Source organism: Leopardus geoffroyi, chromosome E1 (genome assembly GCF_018350155.1).
Source record: "Leopardus geoffroyi isolate Oge1 chromosome E1, O.geoffroyi_Oge1_pat1.0, whole genome shotgun sequence".
In the NCBI taxonomy this organism is placed as follows: domain Eukaryota; kingdom Metazoa; phylum Chordata; class Mammalia; order Carnivora; family Felidae; genus Leopardus; species Leopardus geoffroyi.
The window spans coordinates 28,494,011-28,517,280 of record NC_059330.1 but is presented as its reverse complement, the minus strand read 5'-3'; the positions used below and the strand labels follow the sequence as shown (position 1 = coordinate 28,517,280).

The window sequence follows — 23,270 nt, the reverse complement described above, 5'->3', positions numbered from 1 at the left end:
GCGCAACCTACGGTTCCCGGCACGGCGCCGCAGGCGAGCGACCGCAGCTGGCGGGATCCAGCCGGAGCTATTGGGTGCGGTCAGGTTGCGGTACCTCTGGATCATGTGCGTGCGACCTTATCGCATGCACGTGCGACAAAGCTCGTTCACACCCAGGACCGGATTTGGTGCCCTTTACAAGTGAGAAAACTAAGGCAGCACCATCGACTCCTTTCACAATGGTGAATGGTGATTCCGAAATGGTGATGGAGATTCAGACCCAGGTGACCTGAGTCCTCGACTCGACTTGTCTTATCACGCCACACTGCCTTCCACTGATGCTCGGAAACTTTGACCTGAAAATCGGTGAACGTGATTCAGAATGCACCCATTCTTTCAGGGAAGGCGTTGGCACTTACTCAGACATGAAAATATATTCTTGGAAGAAAACAAAAAAAGTGTCAGAAGAGTTAGTCCTTGAATTGGTATTCCCTGAGCCGGAGAAAGAAGGAACAAGGAAGCTAACAGTAAGGAAGGAATATTTGTTATTATTGAACTGTTTTTTCCCCTGAATGTGTTGGTTCCGGATATTTAAACCATCTTAAGAAATTGCACTAGCCTCCTGAAAAGCCAACAAAGTGCTATTCGAAAGTCATGTTTCATTGACCATCAAAGCAAGACACACCATTATATGGAGTATGGCTCTCTGGCACCTTGAGGTAGATCAACAGTTATCGAACTCTGACATTTGCTACTCCCCCAACAGAGTAAGCAATTGTCCCCTGAACTCAGCAATCTCTTGCCAGTTTGATTATATGGCTTTGGGAGCCCTGGGCAACCTAGCTGCTGTTGTGTAACACCGAGGGCTTAACCATAATAATAGCACCATTTATTTAGCATCCAGTACAGCCTGGGTGCTTTGTTTGCATTGTCCCTAATCCTCACAGAAACCCCTTAAGTAGGGTTACTCCCATTTAAAGGATGACATTAGGGAAGGCCAGGGTTTAAAAGGCTTATTAAGGTTGAACTCTAGTAAATGGTGCAGGAGCTGGGATTCCAGCCCAGGTCTGTCTTTTGAAGCCTGAACACCTTCCAGTCTGCCTTGCAGCCTCTCACCCACCATTTTATTTCATAAGAGCACACAGTTTCCAATGTGAGAAATAATTATTTCAACAGATGAAACTGGAGGCAGAATTCTAGCTCTTAAGAAATGGTCTAATTTTTCCTTTTAAAGTTGTAAATAGACAACACTATGCCACATGAACAACAAATGATAAAGGTGGAGGATGCATCAAGAGTTTAGTTTATTGGGGCACCTGGGTGGCTCAGTTGGTTAAGTGCCTGACTTTGGCTCAGGTCGTGATCTCACAATTTGTGAGTTTGAGACCCGTATCAGGCTCTGCGCTGACAGCTCAGAGCCTGGAGCCCGCTTTGGATTCTGTGTGTGTGTGTGTGTGTGTGTGTGTGTGTGTGTGTGTGTGTGTCTGCCTCCTGCCCTGCCTGTGCGTGCTCTCTCTCTCTCAAAAACAAACGTTAAAAAAAAAAAGTTTAGTTTGTAACCAAATCAAACTTATAGCCAAGGCAATCTGACATAATTATAAGCAAAATAGGAACTGTACCACATGGTATGGAAACATGTTATTTGTATAAGTAACTATAAATGAATTATTTTTTTACTGGTAAACCAGATTTTTGTATTTTCTCTTTGTTTACTGGTATCTATATATCAGGATTCTTAAACCTGGGGTCTATGACTGAGGCTCAATGGGTCTATTAAGTCTTTCCCTAGAATTTTGTGGCATGCATATTCTGGAACAAGTTCATGGCTTTTATCAAATTCTGAAAGGAGTTTGTACTGTGATATCAAGAATGGTGTGGTTCCCACTACACATATATACTGACATCTTGTTAAGAGTCAAAAGTTTGGATTGTATCGGATAAAGGACAAAATCTCTTGAACCATCACCAGCAATCCTACCACTCTCATCTGGATGGCTCAGGGTTGACATTTACTGTGTTCTCCCTAAAATAACACCATCATGTGGAGAAACTGGTTTAGAAAGCATTTGTACAAACCATCATGAAGGGCAAATATTATTGCCTTCATATCACATATTTATAAACCAAGACATTAATTAAATTTCTCACATTCTTATGACAAGGAAGCACAGAACCTGGGCTTATATTAAAGGTGTTCTGACTCCAGTCTGTGGGCTTTTCTTTGCATTTTGATTTTTTTAATGTTTATTTTTGAGAGAGAGAGAGGGAGACACAGAATCCAAAGCAGGCTGCAGGCTCTCAGCCGTCAGCACGGAGTTTGGGCTCTCCTTTGAATTGTGCTGTTTCCTTATATCTACTCCTGCCCCCAACCCCTTCCCTAATTTTTTCATTACAAAACCAGTGAGCCACATCAGAACAGTCCAACACTGTCCCTTTCCCCTCCCCAACTTGTACTTTATAGCTTACTTGGGTTCTCCTTACTCCTTACTTAATAAGACTTTAGGAAAGCATGAAAGGAAGAACATTATTATAGTTCTTCAAAAACTTGTCTCAGTCCCCCAGTGTCCATGCTGTGTGCCTAATAAATATCCCTCAAACTCACCAGTCCCAGGAAGAGATCCTCCTGAATGAAACAACCTTAGGAGGCATAATAGGATTGATTTCTGCTTTATTCTCTTTTTCTCCAACTTTGAAGATGGAGGAAGGGGCCATAAAATGTAGACATGCCAATTATAAAATTTTTTTAATGTTTATTTTATTTTTAAGAGAGACAGAGCATGAGCAGGGGATGGGCAGAGAGAGAGAGGGAGACACAGAATCCGAAGCAGGCCCCAGGCTCTGAGCTGTCAGCACAGAGCCCATCGCAGGGCTCAAACTCATGAACCATGAGATCATGACCTAGGCCGAAATTGGACACTCAACCTTCTGAGCCACCCAGGTGCCCCTAAACATGCCAATTATAAATCAGAGATTGTCAGATTAGATAAAAAGTAAAATCCAACTATATGCTGCCTACAAGGAACCCACTTTAAATAAAAAGATAGTTTAAAAGTTAAAGGATGGAAAAAGATATACCATACAAATATTAAAAGAAAGCTGGAATGGCTATATTAGTAACAGGCAAATAGACTTAAAAATGAGGAATATTAGCAGAGATAAAGAGGAGTATTTTATAAATTTAATTATATATTGATAAATGCAATTCATCAGGAAGACATAAACCTAAATGTTTATATACTTAATAACAGAACTTCAAAGTACATAAAGCAAGAAATTAATAGAAATGAAAGGAGGAATAGGAAAATCCACAATTACAGTTAGAGGTATAACATATTTTCTTAGTAGATGATAAAATATGTGGGGAGAAAATCAGTAAGCTTATAGAGGCCTAAACAACATCATCAACCAATTTGACTTAATTGACATTTGTAGAACATTTCAGTCTACAGCAGAATGTATATTCTTTTCAAATGCACATGGAACATTGACTAAGACCATTTCTGGGCTATAAAACAAGTCCTAGTAAATTTTATTTTATTTTATTTTATTTTATTTTATTTTATTTATTTATTTATTTTTTTTTTTAAATTTTTCAACGTTTATTTATTTTTGGGACAGAGAGAGACAGAGCATGAATGGGGGAGGGGCAGAGAGAGAGGGAGACACAGAATTGGAAACAGGCTCCAGGCTCCGAGCCATCAGCCCAGAGCCCGACGCGGGGCTCAAACTCACGGACCGCGATATCGTGACCTGGCTGAAGTCGGACGCTTAACCGACTGTGCCACCCAGGCGCCCCAGTCCTAGTAAATTTTAAAAGATTGAAATCATACGAAATACATTCCAAGACCAAAATAGAATCAAAAGCAGAAAGAGATCCAGAAAATTCCAAGTATTTGATATTTAACTTCTAAATAATTTTTCAAGAAAGAAGTCATATTGGAAATTAGGAAAGACCTTAAGATTCTCTCTCTCTCTCTCTCTTTCTGTCTCTCCCCCTTCTGCCCCTCTGCCCCTCTCCCAACGCGCTCTCTCTCTCTCATAAGTAAGTAAGTAAATAAATAAATAAATTAATTAATTAATCCACCTTGCAGGAAGGTGGACAAATGACAAACTTCCAGTTATAAGAAGAGTAAGTACTAGGGATGTAATGTATGTCATGATGACTATAGTTAACACTGCTATATATTATATAGGGAAGTTGTTAGGAGAGTAAATCCTAAGAGTTCTCATCACAAAGTAAAATTTCTTTTTCTTTCCTTTTTATTGTATCTATATGAGATGATGGATGTTAACTAAACCTGTTGTGGTAATCATTTCACAATATATGTAAATCAAACCACCATGCTTTATGCCTTAAACTTATACAGTGATGTATGCCAATTATTTCTCAATAAAGCTGAAAAAAAGTACACTTTTTTTCTTGTACTATCTTTTTTCCTTCTATCAGATTTGAAAGACAATTGCATAAAGGAAGAATTTAAAACTGTGTTGATGAACTTATCAGGAATAAAGATGTAATTTGTAGGACAATAAAGGAAGAGGAAGGGAACAGAGCTATACAGGAGCAAAGCTTTTGTATGTTATTGAAATAATAATGGAATTAATCTAAACTGGGTTGTTATAAGTTAAGATATTAATTATAGGGGCACCTGGGTGGCTGGTTAAGCATCTAACTTTGGCTCAGGTCATGATCTCATGGTTTGTAGGTTTGAGCCCTGCATTGGGCTCTGTGCTGACAGCATGGAGCCTGGAACCTGCTTTAGATTCTGTGTCTCCCTCTCTCTCTGCCCCTCCTCCACTCACACTCCGTCTCTCTCAAAAATAAATAAACATTAAATTAATTAATTAATTGATATATTAATTATAATCCCTAGAGAAATCACTGAGAAAATAACTCCAAAAATTTTTTAACATAGTAAAAAAGACAGTAATGGAACTTAAATGGTACACTAGAAAATATCTAACACAAAATAGGGCAGTAATAAAGGATCAGAAGAACAAAAAGAATACATATAGAAAACAAATTTAAAAAATGGCAGATGTAAATCCTCACCTTATCAATAACTATATTAAATGTGAATGGATTACACACACCAATCAAAAGGCAGAGATTAGCAGAATGATTTGGAAAAACATGATCCAACTATATGCTGTCTACAATAGACAAACTTTTGTTTCAAAGAGAAATAGGTTGAAAGTAAATGGATGGGAGAAGGTATACCAAGCAAACAGTAACCAAAATAGAGAGAGAATGACTCTACTAGTAATATCAGACAAAATAAACCTTTAGACAAAAATTGTTATCAAGACAAAGGATATTTTATGATCATAAAAAGGTCAATCCATCAAGAAGACATAATTCCTAAATTCAAGAATTAAATAGGGGCATTATTACAGACCTTACAGAAATAAAAAGGATTATAAGAGATTACTATGAACAATTGTATGCCAATAACCTCAATGAAATGGACAAATTCCTAGAAAAGAAAAAAACCTACCAAATATGACCAAAGAATCAATTAAAACTCTGAATAGACCTATAACGAATAAATTGCATTCCTAATTTAAAAAATCTTCCCATGAAAGGAAAACTCAGGACACATAACTTTGTTGGTGAATTCTTCCAAACATTTAAATAATTAATGCCAATCCTTCACAAACTCTTCCAAGAAACAGAAAAGGGAACACTTCTCAATTCACTCCATGAAGCCAGTATTACCAAGATAACAACCAGACAAAAAACACAACAGGGAAAGAAAAATGTATACCAATATCCCTTATAAATATAGATCCAAAAACCCTCAAAAACTACTCGTAATGTGAATCTAGCAATATATAAAATGGCTAATACCTCATGACCAAGTAGGATTTATCCCAGGAATATAAGACTCAACATACAAAAATCAATCGGTGTGATACACCATATTAATAGAAGAAAGGATAAAACCATATGGTCATCTCAATAGTTGCAGGAAAAGCTTTTGACAAAATCCAACACTCTCATGGGAAAAACACTCAACAAATTAGGAATATAAGGAAACTCCCTCAACCTGATAAAGGACACCTAAAACAAAAGCAAAAACAAAAAACCAACCATACCTAACATGATTGATAATGAAACACTACAACATTTGGAACAAGATAAGGATGTCTCTCATCATTTCTATTCAACATTGTTCTTGAGGGTCTAGCCAGGGCATTTAAGCAAGAAAAATAAATAAAAAGCATCCAGATTGGGAAAGAAGGAGTAAAACTATTTCTACAGAAGACATGATCATATTTACAGGAAATCTTAAGAAATTCACAAAATAACTATCAGAACTAATCAATGAGTTCATCAAGATTGTAGAATATAAGCTCAATATAAAAATTCAGTTATATTTCTATACACTAGCAATGAACAATCTGAAAATTAAATTAAACATTCCACTTACAATGGCATCACAGAAAACAAAATATGTAGGAATAAATGTATTAAAAGAAGCACAAGACTTTAAACACTGCAAACTTCAAAATATCATTGCAAAAAATGAAAAAAGACTTAAATAAATGGAAGATATCCTAAGACTTAATACTGTTAAGATGACAATACTTCTGGGGAGCCTGGGTGGCTCAGTTGGAGCATCCAACTCTTGATTTCAGCTCAGGTCATGACCTCATTGTTCGTGAGATCAAACCCTGAGGGGCCTCTTCACTGACAGCATGGAGCCTGCTTGAGATTCTCTCTCTCTCTCTCTCTCTCTCTCTCTCTCCCCCCTCCCTCCCTTCCTCTCTCTCTCCCCCTTCCTCCCTCCCTTTGCCCCTCTTTCCTGCTCTTGTTCTCTCTCTCAAATAAAAAATAAAACGAAATTTTAAAAAATGACAATTCTTCTTAAACTGATGTACAGATTCAACATGATCCATACCCAAATCCCAGCTTCACTTTTTTTTCCAGAAAGTGACAAGCTTATTTTAAAATTTATATGGATACTCTGGGGCACCTGGGTGGCTTTGTCAGTTAAGCGCCTGACTTCAGCTCAGGTCATGATCTCATGGCTTGTGGGTTCAAGCCCCACGTTGGGCTCTGTGCTGACAGCTCAGAGCCTGGAGCCTGTTTCAGATTCTGTGTGTCCCTCTCTCTCTCTGCCCTTCCTCTGCTCATGCTGTCTCTCTCTCAAAAATAAATAAAAGAAAGAAAGAAAGAAAGAAAGAAAGAAAGAAAGAAAGAAAGAAAGAAAAGAAAAAAAGAAAAAAGAAAAAAAACAAAATAAATAAATAAATAAACATTTAGAAAATATTTAAATAAAATAAATAAACTTTATATGGATACTTAAAGCTGGAGGACTCACACTTTCTGATTTCAAAATTTACAAAGCTAAAGGAAGATGGTGTGGTACTGACATGAAGATAAACATATAGATTGATGGAATAAAATGAGACTGCAGAAATAAACCTTTACCTTTAGGGTCAATTGATTTTTGACAACTATGCCAAGACAATTTAATGGCAAAGAGTAGTCTTTTCAATAAATGGTGCCAAGACAATTGGATATGCACATGCAAAAGAATGAAGTTAGATTCCTACCTCAGGGCATTTATAAAAGATTCAAAATAGATCAAAGACATAAATGTAAGAGTTAAACTATAACACTTTTAGAAGAAAACAGGCATAAATCTTTATGACTACAGTAGGCAAAGCCTTCTTAGATATGACACCTAAAATAGAAATGATTTAAAAAAATAAATTGGACATCATCAAAATTCAAAATTTCTGCACTTCAAAGGACAATGAAATATTAAGAAAATGAAAATACAACTCATAAAATGAGAGAAAATAGTTTCAAATAATGTATCTGACAAGGTACCTGTATCTAGAATATACAAAGAAGTCCTACAAATCAATAATAAAAAGATACATAATTCAAGTAAAAATATGAACAAAGGATTTGAGCATACATTTCTCCAAAGAAGATATACAAATGACCAAAGAGTACATGAAAAGATGTTCAACATCACTGATTATTAAGAAAGTGCAAAGTAAAACCACAGTGATATACACTTCACTCCCACTAGGATGGTTATAATAAAAGGATAGATAATAAGTGTTGGTGATGATGTCAAGAAATTGGAACTCTCATACACTTTTGGAGGGAATACAAATTGGTGCAGCTGCTTTGAAATTCAGTCTGGCATTTCCTCAAAAGCTTAAAAATAAAGTTAGCATATAATGCAGCAATTCTACTCTTAGATATTTACCTTGGAGAATTAAAAACATACGTTCACACAAAAAGCAGCTAACATCATACTTAGTGGTGAAATACTGAACACTATCCCTAAAACTGGAAACCAAGAAGAATATTTGCTTTCACCAACTATACACAACATGATCGTGTATGTAAACAATCCTAAATAATCTACAAAAATACCACTGGAACTAACAAGGTTAGCAAAGTCACAGAATATAAGGTCAATATACAAAAATCAATTGCATTTCCATATACTAGGAACAATTTGAAATTGAATTTTAAATATTAAAGCCATCTGCAATAACATAAAAAAAAAGAAACAGAAAAATTAACAAAACATGTGCAAGACTTATAAAACTTCAAAATATTGGTAAGATAAAATAAAGACCTAGTATATTAAATGAGGTAACAGGTTTATGGATTGGAAAAATTAATATTAAGATAGTCTCCTGGGGCACCTGGGTGGCTCAGTCGATTAAACATCCAACTCTTGATTTCAGCTCAGGTCATGATCTCATGGTTTGTGAGATCAAACCCCAAGTGGGGCTCTTTACCGACAGCATGGAGTCTGCTTGAAAGTTTCTCTCTCCCTCTCTCTCTCTGCCCCTTCCCCACTCATGCTTACTCACGCTTTCTCTCTCTCTCTCTCTCTCTCTCTCTCTCTCTCTCTCCCTCTCAAAAAAATCCTCTCCCCAAAATGATCTAAGTCTCAATAAAAATCCTACCTGGTTTTTTGGAGAATTGACAAACTGATTCTAAAATTTACATGGAAATGCAAAAGCTTAGCCAAAAACAATTTGACAAGGAAAAACAGTTGAGAGCTTACAATATTTGGTTTGTAGACAATATAAAAATACAGTAATTACTACAGTGTCCCATTGGCATAAAGGTAGACATATGGATCAATGGGACAGGATAGAGTCCAAAATAGATCCATACATATACAATCAATAGATTTTAATTTTTTTTAATGTTTATTTATTGTATAGAGAGAGACAGAGAGAGAGAGAGAGAGACAGAGCATGAGCAGGGGAGGGGCAGAGAGAGGGGGAGACACAGAATCGAAGCAGGCTCCAGGCTCTGAGCTATCAGCACAGAGCCCAACATGGGGCTCAAACTCACAAACTACGAGATCATGACCTAAGCCAAAGTTGGTTGCTCAACCAACTGAGCCACCCAGGTGCCCCTACAATCAATAGGTTTTAGATTTTTTACAAAGGTCCCAAAGTAATTCTATGGAGAAAAACAATATTTTCAATAAACAATGCAGAACAACTGGATATCTATATGCAAAAAAAAACCAAAAAACAAAAAAAAACAAACCCAAAACAAAACAAAATCAATTCCTTACCTCATAGAATTTAACAAGTTAAAGCAACATGGATCATAGACCTGAAGTAAGAGCTACAACTACAAAACTTGTAGACAAAAACACAAGAGAAAATCTGTGAGATCCTGAGTTGGGTAAAATTTTTTTCTTAACATCTTTTTATTGTATCTCTCTTTTTAAAAAAAATTATAGTTGACAGGTAAAAATATTTTTTAGCTAAGACCCAAGATGTACAAACTACAAAAGAAAAAAGCTAATGAATTGGTCTTTATCAAAATGAAAAGCCGTTCTTAGAAAACACTTGTTAAGAAAACAAAAAGATGAGAAACATATTGGAAAAAAATTGTAAATGCATATGTGATAAAGGACATATCCAGAAAAATAAAGTACTCTCACAGCCCAGTTATCATAGGACAATCTTATATTTTAATGGCCAAAATATTTGAACAGATATTTCACCAGTGAAGATATATGAATGGCAATATGTCCATGAAGAGATGTTCAACATCATTAGTTATCAAGGAAATGCATTTTAAAATCAAGACAAGACATTACTGCACATTTATTCTACCTATTAGAATGCTAAAGTTTAATGAGTAGAAAATAACAAATTCTGGTAAGGATGTGGAGCAACTAGAACTCACGATATTGCTGGTCAGAACGCAAAATAGTATAGACACTTTGGAAAAACTAGACATTTCTTACAAAGGGAAACATTTACCTACCATATGATCCAGCAATCCCATTCCTAATTATTTACTCAAAAGCAATGTCAACATATGTCCACCCAAAGATTTATATGTGAATATGCATAGCAACTTTATTCCTAATAGTAAAAATGGGAAACAGCCCAGATGTCCACCAGCATGTGTATATTTAAATAACTTGTATAGTATTTATACAACGGAATATTACACATTAAAAACAAAGTAACTACTGATACATAAAACTACATGGATGAATCTTCGAAAGTCATTAGGCTAAGTGAAGGAAGCTGGACACAAAGTGATATATTCTGTGTGGTTTCTTTTATATGACATTCTAAAAAAAAATAAAAACTATAAAGATGGAACACAGATCTGTGGTTGCCTGGGGTTGGGGTTGGAAAGACATTGAGCATAAAGGGGCAGTGGAGGGAATTTGAGAAGTAATGGAACTATTAAAACCTATAGAACCATGTATGACAATGAGTGCATTTTTATTGTATGTAAACTCTTTACCAGATTGTGACAGGTACCTAAACTGTAATGCAGAGTATGACAAAGAAATTGAATTGTGTTATAAGTTATTCACTTAACCACACTGAAGGAAAAGACGGCCAACCTAAATAACCTCAGAAAACAGTATTTTGATTGGAAACCCAAGGCTAAAGTAAAAAGAACTGTACACAAATGCTGTACTCTAGTTGGTAAATTTCTTTCTCAGGGGGGTGTGGGTTAGCAATTCTGAAACTAATTTATGTGTATACTAAGTTTGAACTAATACGTAAATATATTGTAAATAATGAGAGACATATTTCTCCCTGCCTGAGATAGAAATTACAAATAAGGGGAAGGGTGAAGGCAAGAATGAACCCTGTGGTGCTGAATTAGAGTTGGAGTTAGCAATAAAAACTCATGAGTATGTAAAAATATGTATAAAAACTGGGTCAGAAATGAATGTAGGTACATATGTATGCATGAGTTGGCATCCATACATAGCATTCTTAGCTCTGTCTACTGAGAGAGCCTAGACATAATGACTCCCCAGTAGAAATAAGCCCTCCCATACCCAAACCTTGGTTTCTAACTACCATACCACTCCATTACAAAGCAATCAGGGTTCATTGGAGAATTGATTGACTCCCTGAAAGAAGCAGAATAGAACCTCTTAGACAGCTCTAGGCTAGGGAGCACCCATCAGCCAAGAGCAATCCTGAGACATGTGCATGTATTAGCTGTTGACAATCAACATGCTCAGCAGCTAATCAAGTGGACCTGGGCAGGGCACCAACAGCATCTGTTACAAGTGTATTTGAGGGATGTGATCCTAGGAAACACTGGTATGGGAGTGGCACTAAACCCAGGCCAACTTGCTCAGGGCATCCCCACCCAGGCAGTGTACCAACAGGTGGAATAGGTAAGACTACATGGGTATTTCCACACTGACATTACCAGAGTTGGTAGGAGAAGAAAATACGTCAGTGGTACCCAGAAGTTCAGCTTCTTCTTTTTAAAAATGTTTTATTTTTGAGAGAAAGAGAGAGAGAGAGAGAGAGAGAGAGAGAGAGAGAGAGAGAAACACAAGTGGGAGAGGGGCAGAGAGGGAGGGAGACAGAGGACCCAAAGCAGGTTCCGTGCTGAGAGCAGACAGCCAATGTGGGACTTGAACTCATGAACCATGAGATCATGACCTGAGCTAAAGTTGGATGCATAACCAACTGAGCCACCCAGGCGCCCCTAGAAGCTCAGTTTCTGAATCAGTTCACTCATATGCCCCAGTCAGATCTCAAATGCCTTTTCACAAGAAATATACTCAGTTTCTGGTAATTAACTGCTTTTATCTTGAGCAGCCTCATTTTCCCTACAGTGTGTCCCAACAGGTTAGCCCAGGTCTTCAGTGACTGTTCACTCCTATCAGTAGGAGTGTTCTAAATAGTAGGACTCTGGTGATATTGGCTTCTATGGTCCCTCCCCCTCCAAGATGCTTCAATTTTTAGAAATACAGAGACTTTAAAATTCACCTTTCACGCTCCTCCCTTTCTTGTATTTCCTCCTGGAAATACAAAGAAAGTAAAGTTTTCAATAAATTCCAATAAGTGGCAGAACTTTCTGCCAGCTGCAGGACTCTTTCAAGTTTAATCTTGCTGAAGTCTACTGACTTTTCCCAAATCAGAAACGACCTTTTGACAGTCTATATTCATATCTACACAATAAGTTTGATTCAAAGTTTTGGCTATTCTCTCAAAAAAAAAATTGTTTGGCTACAGTTATTGGGATTGAAAGTAGATGGTGATGCAAATTACTTTGAGTAAGGATTCTCAGCAATTCTGTCCAAGCCCAAGATGTGGTGGTTATGAGTTTGTTCCACCATTCATCAATTAATTCACTTCATTTATTCATTTAACAAATATGTATTGCTAGTCTCTATGTGTGGGGCACTGTGTTAAGCCCTGGGGATGTACAGTCTCTGACCTCATGGAATCTACATTATGGTCCAGGTAGATAGAAAGTAAACAAAAAAGTAAAATATGGTACAATATATAGTGGTCAGTTCCATGAAGAAAAATAAAGCAAGGAAGGATGATAAGAATTGTGGGAGGAGTTTGAAATGTTTTTTAAGGGAAATCAGGAAAACACTCACTGGAACTGTGATATTCAAGTAAATACCTGAAGATGGTGATGGAGCAAGCCACATGGATATCTGGAGAATAAGCATTCCAAGCAGAGGAAACAATGCAAATCTGGGTGATGGAGCATGGGTATGCATTGTATGTATTCTCAACTGTATTATGTGAATAATTATAATAGTGTACATTGTTAAATTAGATCTGGTTTCAAGCTTCCACTCAGCAAAGCTGATGGAAATCCAGTGTCAGTCAATATTAGCAGCCTTTGCCACTCCCTGGAGTAGTGTCCCCCTGCCTTGGAAAGACATCCACTCCATCATGGTCATTACTGGAATGGTCATGGTCTGCACTCTCCGAGGAGCAGCTACTTTCTGATCATCATGTCCATCTTCCTCATGACTAACTCAGTCCCCTGGGACCCCATCCTTAGGGATTAGCCACAGATATCCATGTGCCACCCCATTAGAGGTCCTGCCCCATCTAGGAAAGCTGAAAAGGAGCTAAAGTTCCCTGTTTCTTGGCCCTGCATCTCCAACATAACTAGCAATCCCTCCATCCCTTCAGCCTTCAGAAACCAAGCTGTCTTCTTTCTACTTTCCCTCCTCCCCTGAGTACCTCGACAGAGCTCCCTAACCTTTGTGAGCTACGTTTGTCAGTTATGTTGTTGTTGTTGTTGTTGGCGGTGGTGGTGGTGGTGGTGTGGGGGGTGGTTAATTTATTTGCTTGTTTAGGTAAAACAAATGCTTATTAATTTCCCAGGAGGCAAGGAAAATGCAATCCACCAGGACACAAAACTTTAATTGCTTTCTTGAGGAAGGGTTGAGGGGAAAGTATTTTTATTCTTTCAACAGGAGATAGAGTTAAGGTCTCAATCAGGTTAATCTACCGTATAAATATCTCTGGAATTTGTTTTGGCTCCCCACCTCCAGGACAACCAATCACTATCTTATTTCAAGTTACCACTAGCTCTTGCCTAGATGACAGCAATAGGTTCCCACCTGACCTCTCCATCTATAGTCTTTCCCCATCCAACTCTTCTCCATACTGAAACCAGAGTGACCTCTCTAAGGCAATAATCTGATGAGGTTTAAAATCTCCTTGCCAATTAAGAAACCAGCATGTGATCCAATTCAGGCCAATGAGATGTGAGAAAAAAACTTGCCAACATTACTGGGAAAGCTATCCTCTCTCTTCTGTGAGATTCTCTGCCTGTCTCTGAATGTGGTTGTGTGCCATCTTGCTTCCAAAGGAAGGATGGCTAGAAGTTTGGAGAAGGCAAAGCCAGGAGAACTGTAGAGTAAAGGAAGCCAGAACCACTGAATTAAGTCAATCCTGAAGTCCGCCTTATCTCTAGACTTCCGGTTAGATTTTTTTCTTTTTTTAATGTGTATTTTAGATGATCAAAAATGTGGAACAGACGTTGGTTGCACAATGACGTGAATACATTTAATACTGAACTGTGCACTTAAAATGATTAAAATGGTAACTTTTATGTTAAGTGTATTTTACCACAATTTTTAAAAAGTTACAATGATAGAAATATGGAACAAATAGTATTAACGACTACTTGTGTATCTAGCATCCAACTTAAAAATTTCCCTATTAATTAGGCCAACTTGAGTTGGCTTTTTGGTGACTTGGACCCAGCAAATGCATGATAAGTAATGCAGAATTTGGTAGCAATAAGTAGGAATGTTTAAATGAACAAACAGATCATAAGCCTGATGGAATTGGCTGAACTGAAGAGATAGGGGTTGATCATGGGCTGGAAAGTCAGCAATCCTTTTTTAGGTGATTGTGATATACTTGGTTTATCTGCCTCTTGAAATTTAATGGGCAAAAAAAAAAAAAAAAATCATTTAGGGGTCTCGTTCAATTGACTCCAGTTCAATAGGTCTAGGGTGGGGACCAAGAGTCTGCATTTCCTTTTTGTTTTTAAGGTTACTTTAATGTTTATTTATTTTTGAGAGAGAGAGAGGCAGAGTGCAAGAGGGGAGGGGCAGAGAGGGAGAAACACAATCCAAAGTAGGCTCCAGGCTCTGAGATGTCAGCACAGAGCCCGACGCAAGGCTCAGACTCATGAACCCTGAGATCATAACCTGAGCCTAAGTCAGACACTCAACCGACCGAGCCACCCAGGTGCCCCAAGAGTCTGCATTTCTTTCTTTCTTTCTTTTTTTTTAATGTTTATTTATTTTTGAGAGAGAGAGAGAGAGAGAGGCAGAGAGCAAGAGGGGGAGGGGCAGACAGAGAGAGACAGAATCGGAAGCAGGCTCCAGGCTCTAAGCTGTCAGCACAGAGCCTGGTGTGGGACTCAAATCCACAAACTGTGAGATCACAACCTGAGCCGAAGTTGGACGCTTAACCAATGGAGCCACCCAGCCATCCCAGGTGATGCCAATGTTGGACCATACTTTGAATAACAAGGAATTAAACTGATGTAGCCTGAAAGAGGGACCTTATATCATGCAGGCTGTTGCATCAGGAGGATAGTGGGCAAAATTCAGGGTATTGGAATGTGTTAGCAACTTATAACCCCGGGTAAGATTTTACAAGAGACATGCTTAGCCTCACACTGGCCTGTGTGCAAACAGAGAAAGAAGAAAATACACCTCTGTTAACACAGGTTCTCAGTCTGTGAACTACAATAAAGAAACGGCTGGAATTCTGATAATACAATTATGTTTATCTTGGTCAACTTTTTAGAGTATCTCCATATTTATAGAAAATACAAGTGAATGGTGAATAAGTGAACTCACCATAAGAAAAAGCTGCTTGGACACACAATCAGCAAAGAAATTGAATCAGTAATTAAAAATCTCCCAAGAAACAAGAGTCCTGGGGCAGATGGCTTCCCAGGGGAATTCCACCAGCCATTTAAAGAAGAGTTAAGGGGCACCTGGGTGGCTCAGTCAGTTAAGTGTCCGACTCTTGATTTCGTCTCGGGTCATGATCTCACAGTTCATGAGATTGAGCCTCGCATCGGGCTCTGAACTGAAAGTATGGAATCTCTCTCTCTCTCCCTCTCTCTCTCTCTGCCCCTTGCATGCTCTTTCTCTCTTGCTCTCTCAAAATAAATAAACATTTTAAAAAACCAACAGAGTTCATACCTATTCTTCTCAAACTCTTCCCCAAAAAAATAGAAATAGAAGGAAAACTTCCAAACTCATTCTACAAAGCCAGCATTACCTTGATTCCAAAAGCAGACAATTGTAGGACAATATCCCTGATGAACACGGATGCAAAATTTCTCAAAAAGATATTAGCAAATCTAATCCAACAGTACAGTAAAAGAATTATTCACCATGATCAAGTGGGATGTATTTCTGGGCTGCAGGGCTAGTGTCATCCCAACACACAAGAAGTTCTCAGCATAAATACAGTGTGCCCCTTCTGATATCTTCTTTCTATTCCTCTACTTCCCGACTTAAGCCCACTTCCCTTCATACTTGCCTCACACCTCCCCTTGCTCAGGGCAGCCTCCTTCACCCTCAACTATATTAGGCCCCTGCCATGTGCATTCAGATCATATGTACCCTTATTTCCTACTATTCATACAGCTGAAGTTGCAAAATTAAAAGTGTGATTTAAAAAAAATTACTATCAACTCTAAGTTCCATGAAGGCAGAAATCATGGCTATCTTGAGTTCCAAAGCATTCCCAGAACTTAAGAGCCCAGCACATAGTAGGCACTTGCTCAATAAATGAACAATTATCTTTTTATATGTCTTTCTGCTCCACTAACCAGTGAGCTTTATAAGAGGAAGAACCCAGATTCAATTTATCTTTGTATCCTCAGATAACCCAAACAATTGCTCAATGCATAATTATTTGGCTTGTACTGAACTGAATTCAACTATCAGGAGGAGCAGTGCCCCAGGGACTTGGCTAGAGTTTAGGAGGAAGTTCCAGGGTTTGGACAGGAGAGGGTAACAGTGAGGCCATCTACTCAGAGGCCCAGGTATTTAGATGAAGGTGAGCCTTCTAAGGTCTGCAGCCAGAAAAGAAAAGAGAAAACACAGGTTGCTATCAGCACTGCAGATTGGTTTGAAGTGTAAGGCTAGGAAACCCTGCTAGGCTGCTTTCCAAGAGACAAGCATCACCACCTGCGCAGTAGTTGGCCCACAGGGACTTCTGAGAGATGGGAGCAGCTAGCCTGGGTTGCTGGTTTCGAGAGCAGAAATCCTGTCTGGGCCAGCTGCTATCCCCTAGGCTGTGAACATCCACATCCCCCCAAAAGGAAAACCGAGAGCTGGCCCCATGGGGAACAGGGTGGTCTCCATGGTCCCCATTACTTCTGTCTTTCTCATCAGACACCAAGTAGGCCACAGGGGGGTTCTACAGTCACCAAGGCAAACAGGAAGTCCAGCAGCAGAAGCCAAATTTTTTTTTTCCATTTCCCTCTTTCACATCTGTGACATGCAACCCAGCAATGAGAACATAGGATTTAAGCAGTTTCCTTTCTTAGTTTTAGCTTTGGACCCTCCTTGGGACTATAACTTGAGGCCAGAAGAGACTATGAGAACATGGAAAGTGATGATTCAAGAACAAGGGCACGCTGCAGTAGCTGCTCCCCCCCATGACTAAGAACTCTTCTTGATAACTAGGTATGACATGTGAATCATGCTTTATGTGTCTGCACACGCAATCTCAGGTTATGACATATGCTGGTGCTACTGCTCCCTTTTGCCAGAGGAGGAAGCCAAGGTTCAGAGATCAAGTGACCAAGTGACAGCTACTGAGCAGGGTTGTTAGGATCCAGTGAGATCTGCTGGCCCCACTCCAAGTTCCCTCTCTGCCCAAGCTAGCTGGACACCTCTCCAGGGGAGCAGGAATAGCCCAACGAACACAGAACACAGGCTAAATGTGCCTCATACTGGGGTGTCTGCTTTAGCTAAATAGTAAGTAAATTTAAAATTTTTTAACGTTTATTTATTGTTAAGAGACAGAGAGAGACAGAGCATGAGCAGGGGAGGGGCAGAGAGAGGGAGACACTGAATCTGAAGCAGGCTGCAGGTTCTGAGCTGTCTGCACAGAGCCCGACGTGGGGCTTGAACTCACAAACTGTGAGATCATGACCTGAGCCGACGCCGGACACTTAACCAACCGAGCCACCCAGGTGCCCCAATGGTAAGTAAATTTAAAATGTTTATATAAAAACAAACACAGATCACTTCTGCGGGACATGAAAGCAAAACGTTTTAAAGTTAAAATGTGAGATATCAAACTTTTAGTTGATAATAAGGTAACATTAATTGAGATAAATGTACTGCAGTGACATAAGATGTTAATCACAGTGGAAACTGCATATGGGTATAGGGAACTCTCTACTACCTCTGCAATAATATTGGAAATCCAAAAGTGTTCTGAAGTAAAAGTTCTATTAAAAAGTGTGAGATATTAAAGAAATTGTAGAATCTCAGGTTCTTCCAGGGATACACGCTCATAGTACTCTTTTGTTAGAGGTACACAGAGGCAATGTTTCAAAAGCTTGCCCATGCCCTATTGTTTGCAGAGTAGAAGGACATTATACAGAATTCTTATTTCTTAAGGGAAGAACAAGAAGGCAGAATAGTAAATATTCTTTCACTGCCCTCCCTGGGCCTCTGTCCCTTCTTAGCACCCCAAGAAGAATAAGAGGCAAATAACCACTTAGCCCTCCCCAGGTTCCCACCAGAGTGGAAGGGATTCTATTATAGAGTTAGCTGAAGCACCTCACCATATTCTAGCCTCCACAACAATCTTCCAGAGCATGTTATTCTTGCACACCCCCAAATCTGGATGGAGCCCCATCAAGAAGTAGTGAGAACTCATCCACTTATAGTAAGTCTGGGAAGCACACATCTTGGCACCCAGCATGCACCACCCACCAGTGGTGGGCTAGTCAGCAGGGGAGCAGGGTGCCTTCTCAGGGATGTCCATTCAGTACTCCAGCCTCCGTCCAGCACAGAGACCTAAGCAACTTTACAAGACTGGGGTCACATGGGTCCTGCTGCTTCTGAAAGATTCTTCAGCCATCTGGGAAATAGACATTGAAGTTCTACCTTAAGTTTGAGAAGGGTATTTAAGCTACTCTTTTCTCCCAACTATAAAAGGACCAAGATTCAGATGTTCCTTATGATCACTTGGCCCTATTTTTGTGCAGCTTAGGATGGGCAGTGGGGCTGTAAGTTGGGGAAAGTAAAGGAGAAAAGAGAAAAATCCAGAAATTATTTCCTCTAGCTACACCTTAAATAGTCACAGAATTTTAATCAGTCTAGGAAATGGTTTCTAGAAACAGCTTTCGAACTGACAGCCAAGAACTTGGACTTCAATGACTAAGTTAAGCCAAGTGATTTTTACACCACTGTCATCATCTTTATAATAAAAAAAATATATTATTGATTACCCAATATAACTTAGAGCTCTTAAGATATTGAGAATCTGATTTTGGCAACAGAAAAGATGCATAAAGAGATAATAAATAGGAAAAGCAAAAGGGAGAGAAAATAAACCAATGGACAGTGCTCTCTGGAGCTTGGCAGATAGGGAAGGCTTCATAAAGAAGATAGGGCTTGAGCTGAACACTGGACTTGGAAAAGAAGGGAGAGAACAAGCCAGGTATGGAGGATGGCAGAAGGAAAGGCACAGGAGCAGGATGTGCTTAGCATGTTGGAAAAAAGGAGCAGGTGAATTTGACTGGAATGGAGAGTTTGGGTAGAGGGGTGATGTGTGATGGGCTTGGAGACATAGGAAGGGATTTATGGAGGACAATTGTATAGGAGTTGGTGACTGAGATGTGAGGCAGAAGGAAGAAAAAGAGAAAGAAAAGAAGGAGGAGGAAAAGAAAAAGGAGAAGTAGGGGAAGAAGGAGGAGGGGGGAGGAGGAGAAAAAGGAGGAGAAAAGGGAGAGGAAGGAGGAGGAGGAATAGAAGGAGAAAAGCAGAAGTAGTAAGAGCATCCAGGAGGACTCCCTGGTTTGCAACTTGAGTGACTGAGAGAATGATCACATCCCTGCAGAATTTTTCTTCCTCTTTCTCAACAAGATTCCTCTCATCTTTTATTTCAGCTGTCCCCCAGAACTAAAGAAATCCCCATCTCAGCTGGTCCTGAAAGTGAATAACATAGGATTCTGGTCCCCTATTTGTGTAAAGAGGGTAGGTGAGGGTATGTGACTTGCACAGGATTGTACAAGGGGGCAGGGGCAGACTGGTACTGGGACCTACTGGATCTGATGACAGAATCCTAAACATCAGAGCCTAGGGGAAGCATCGCACTTATTTAGTGGATCCACTTCTCTTTTCAGATAAGGAAACTGAGACCTGCAAATAAAGAGTGACTTCCCCAAGGTCACACAGCCCGTGTGAAGCAAGCTACGACTAGGACCTGACTTTCTGAGTCTTACTCCAGCACTCCTTGCTCTTCCACTTATTGCTTAATGTTTCATCTATGTGTTCGCATGTGCACACGCAGGTTTGCTTGAGCAACGGGAATTTTATTGGAATGATATTTTCTTGTGTATTTACCCCCAAGGTATACCTCATTAGACTCCTCACATAATAACAATAATAATTTAAGGTTGCTTTTGTTGAAAATCCTGAGTTTATTCATGACATATATGATAGTTAGCTTATCTCCCCATCTCTACCCCAACTGTTTCTGGATTTATTTTGGGCCAAATTGTCTTGGCTGAACTCTGAGGTCTGTGCTTCTTCCAGTCCTATCCCTACATTACCCTCCCAAGGCACAGAACTGATCTGATGCCTTTTTCATTTGAAATAAACTTACAAAAATTTATAATATGTAAGCTAAGAAAAGAAAGAATTGAGAGTAAGAAACAAAACAAAACAGGACACACATAAGGCCAGGTGCTCAATGAATATCCAAGAGGGCAGAGAATAAGAGGAAGGAAGGACAGGACATTGGGGGAAATGGGAGAATGGTCTTGACCAAAAAAAGGATTTTCACTGAATGAAGAGAAGGAAGGGATAATATTCTACCCACTCCACCAAGGTTCCTGGGGATGCCTTAACAAGACCCAGCACTTTAGTTCCCAGCATACTGTGGCTAACTGGAAAAACTCATTGATATGAAGTTTGTCACTCAGAATCCTTATGTTATGCCAATCTCAGAAACCACCAAACATTTGGCGAATCTTCCCACTACAAAATACTTTGAAAAGACAATGGAGCCCCTTCCTGTCTGTTGAGGGAGGCACACAAATTATCCCAGACATTTTTATCTTCTGCAAATCCCTCCTTGCTCTGATGGGTTCTGCCTGGCAATGTGCCATGCCTCTCAAGGGCCTGTGCTGCCCAGAGACCAGATTCAGAGAAGCTTAATCATCTCTACCCCACTCCAGAGGCCAGGATGGCTTAAGCCAGAGCACCTTCCTTAAGGTTCCTTCCTTCCCTGGGGTAGAACAAATGGACAATGCCCAGACAGGGTAAACATTGGTATATGGAGCCATGCTGGGGACAAGAAGTCTGTTTGTTTGGTGTTCTGGGAAACAAGAAGGGGAAATGCATTTTAACCAGGAAAGAAAAAAATAAACTATCCAGCTCTGAATGGCAGCCAAGCCACTGGGAGATCACTGCAAACAGACAACTGAGGAAGGGACTGGCAATGCTTCCAAGGAAGATGGCACCTGAAATGGTGGAGATGGTGGGGAGGCCATGGGACCGGGTGAGAGCTACAATCACCTCATAGAAACAGTGGCCACTTTGGCACTGACCATGAGTGTCCCTTTGATCAGCCAAAGGTTTTGTGTGTAGCATTCAGAATTCTAATTTTGGAAGGCAATAGAAAAAAGCAACCATGTCTGAGGTCGAATGGACTTTATATTCATTGGGTTCTCCCAGCTGCTGATGCTCTATTACTAAAATATCTTGAAATCTCTGTGCTCTTATATGAGAATCTATTGGCCTTTTTAGCCTTCTACTGGACTATCTGTCTTCCTGTCTCCATTTCTCAGGCCAGTTTGCCATTCCCTAATTGGAAGACAAATAACTGTACTAAACAGATTTAACTAGACTGAGATAAGTCCATGATAACATGTCACTGCATGTCAACAAAGTTCTGAAAACACAAATTAGCCACAGGTCAGTTATATGTCCGCTGTGACTGCCTCCAGGTATACTTCACGCTAAGAACAAAGCAAGGGCCACACTGGTCTGGAGCAGACACTGCCCCATCCTTGCCCATTACAAAAAGGTCAGACCTAGGACATATCACATCTTATTATAACATGATCAAGACCCAAGAACAGTCAGACCTGCCTTTTGCTGTTACCCTGACTCCAGTAGTTCACTATATATTGTACATAGAAAAGTGGTGTTATCTCATAGATCTTCTAGAAGGAAATTCCATCTTGAAATCAATTGAAACCAACTAGGTCAGATTCATCTAATGATGTAGCTCTGTTAACCCATAAAGCATGAAACCCAGAGGTGAGAGCCTGGAGAAGCATGTTCCAAAGTTCAAGGAATGGTCACACAAAGAAAAACAATGCTTGGCTGAGGAACAGAAATGTCTTTCAAAGAAAACAAGAGCCTAAAGTCCCTCACTCCGCTTTCCTGGACGGCTGCCTTTTTCTGGGATGCCCAGCTCATTTGCCTGGGCAAATCACAAGAGAAGCAGCTTTTAACTACCTTCCATAAGCTGAAGAAAAGGGATATCACTTTTTGGAAGGTAAACCCAGGGGTTTGGTACATGGTTGTTGAATTTCTGACAGTCTCTCAGAGTATTTTCAACCCAAGGCATAATTTCATGAAGAGTATATGGGTTTTTTTAAAATTTTTAAAAGTGTTTATTTTTGAGAGAGAGAGAGAGAGAGAGAGAGAGAGAGAGAAAGTGGGGGAGGGTCAGGGGGGCACAGAGGATCTGAAGCAGGCTCTGTGCTGACAGCAGAGAGCCCAATGCAAGGCTCAAACTCACAAACTGTGAGATTGTGACCTGAGCTGAAGTCAAACGCTTAACCGACTGAACCACTCAGGCACCCAAGAGCTTATGTTTTTATCTGTCTGTAAAATACATTTCAATGAAATTTCATTTTCCTGAAATTTCAGGAAACTTCCTGTTTCCTTCCTTTGTGGAGTTAACTTGAAATTTCAAAGTCATTGAGGTAGGGGTGGTATATTACATATAAGTTCCCAGATATTGGTGTTTTTTAATGGCCATCCTATAGAAGGCATGAAGTTACAGACTCCTAGTAATCATTTAAACTATCAATTTTCTAACTAGAGAATGTGATATACCAAAAGGTGAAATGACTTTCCCAGAGCCATATAAATGACAGAAATGGGGACTTAACCTACCACCCTGACAAGTTCAGGGTTCTTGTGACCTCTCTGGTGGCCAAAAGAAGGGGCAGTATTCACAGAAAAAAAAAAAAGTCAGTTTTTTTTTTTTTATTGCTTTAAATCCAGGAC

The 23,270-nt window shown here is 39.4% G+C and overlaps 1 long non-coding RNA gene across 1 annotated transcript; it reads left to right on the top strand.

Moving 5' to 3' along the window:
• Window positions 1-21: 21 nt before the first annotated feature.
• On the top strand, window positions 22-20,647 carry LOC123603396. The gene is made up of 3 exons (XR_006714858.1): window positions 22-506; window positions 17,330-17,468; window positions 20,147-20,647. It is a non-coding gene; the product is annotated as an uncharacterized LOC123603396 (long non-coding RNA).
• The last annotated feature ends 2,623 nt before the right edge of the window (window positions 20,648-23,270 follow it).